Source organism: Neofelis nebulosa, chromosome 5, assembly GCF_028018385.1.
Source record: "Neofelis nebulosa isolate mNeoNeb1 chromosome 5, mNeoNeb1.pri, whole genome shotgun sequence".
NCBI lineage: Eukaryota > Metazoa > Chordata > Mammalia > Carnivora > Felidae > Neofelis > Neofelis nebulosa.
Window position 1 is genome coordinate 72,921,702 of NC_080786.1, and position 1,645 is coordinate 72,923,346.

At 38.1% G+C, this 1,645-nt stretch overlaps 1 non-coding gene across 1 annotated transcript; it reads right to left on the reverse strand.

Annotated features, from left to right (window-relative positions):
- Positions 1-241: 241 nt before the first annotated feature.
- Positions 242-345, reverse strand: LOC131513290 (U6 spliceosomal RNA). The gene has a single exon (XR_009262513.1). It is a non-coding gene; the product is annotated as a U6 spliceosomal RNA (small nuclear RNA).
- Positions 346-1,645: the final 1,300 nt, after the last annotated feature.

Below are 1,645 nucleotides of genomic sequence, written 5' to 3' on the forward strand. Positions count from 1 at the left end.
AACTTGAAGTCCAGAATTGTGGTGCCTCTAGCTTTGCTTTTCTTTTTCAAGATTGCTTTGGATATTCAGGGTTTTTTGTGGTTCCACGCAAATTTTAGGATTATTTGTTCTAGTTCTGTGAAAAATACTATTGGCATTTTGATAGGGATGGAATTAAATGTATATATTGCTTTGGGCAGTATAGACATTTTAATAATGTTTGTTCTTCCAATCCATGAGCATGGAATGTCTTTCCATTTCTAAAGACATGGAATACTTCATAAATTTGCATGCTATTCTTGCACAGGGCATGCTAATCTTCTCTGTATTGTCCCCCTGCTTGTGTGCTTTCTCTCTCTCTAAAAATTAATAAATAAAAAAGTAAGTAAATAAATAAATAAATAAATAAATAGCTATACAGATTGTTAAGAAGCTTCTTCTAAATCTGTGATGCTGGTTTAATGTGGCTGCTAAACTCACAGGCACATACCACCACTGTTCTCACAGAGAATCTTTTTTTTTTTAAGTAGGCTGCACACTCAACGTGGGGCTTGAACTCATGACCCCAAGATCAAGAGTTGCATGCTCTATCAACTGAGCCAGACAGACACCCCTGTTCCCACACAGAAACCTGAGTATTTAAAGCTTGGAGCCACACATGGCTGAGCTCCAGTCACAGCAAGGCAATCAAAGAAGCCTTCTAACTTTGGGAAATTCCATGTTCTCTTTGTTCCCATCTTATTGTGGCTGTTCACAATGAGAGATAAAAGGTCAGGACTTTAGCTTTCAAAAAACCAACTTGGACAAATCAAGATAAATACAGTCCTGAACTCATTTGCATGAATGAATCCCTAGTCAATTCTTCCAGACAGAAGATGTCTTTGAGGGGAGTCTGGCATGAGCTTGAAAATATTATCATAAAATTCATGTTTGACTGCTTCTTCTTTCCCATTCATGGTTGAAGTTCAATGGGTCAGAGATAGGTAAACAGTTAATGGTTTTAGGTTACAGAAATTGGATAATAAAACTTCACATTTTGAGAAGGAAGAATATAATATCAGAAGAAAATTCTCTCCCCTTTAAAGAAATAAAGGAATAAAGAAAAAATAAAGAAAAGAAATTTTAATTAGAGGGAGGGAAACCATGAAACTCATCACTTGACTTGATAGCAGCTGTTGGTTTTTGTTTTTGTTTTTTTCCAGACACTTTGTTATAAGGCTCTGTGTTGATGAGAAAGCTAAAAGATACAGAATATCACTTATGGCAAATAAAATAAATAAATAAAAATATTGAAATGAGCAAAGAAAGATAGTCAATTCTGTCTCTTCCACAAGAATACTATTGTTATCTCAGAGTTTAGGTAATATTAACTGAGACAATATATGTGAAAAGTGACTAAACTATAGAAACAGAAAGTAGAGCAATGTCTGCCAGGAGTTGGAGGTCACAGAAGGAGGTGATCTTAAGAAGCACAGGGAAGGGGCGCCTGGGTGGCTCAGTTGGTTAAGCGGCCGACTTCAGCTTGGGTCATGATCTCGCGGTCCGTGAGTTCAAGCCCCGCGTCGGGCTCTGTGCTGACAGCTCAGAGCCTGGAGCCTGTCTCAGATTCTGTGTCTCCCTCTCTCTGACCCTCCCCCATTCATGCTCTGTCTCTCTCTGTCTCCAA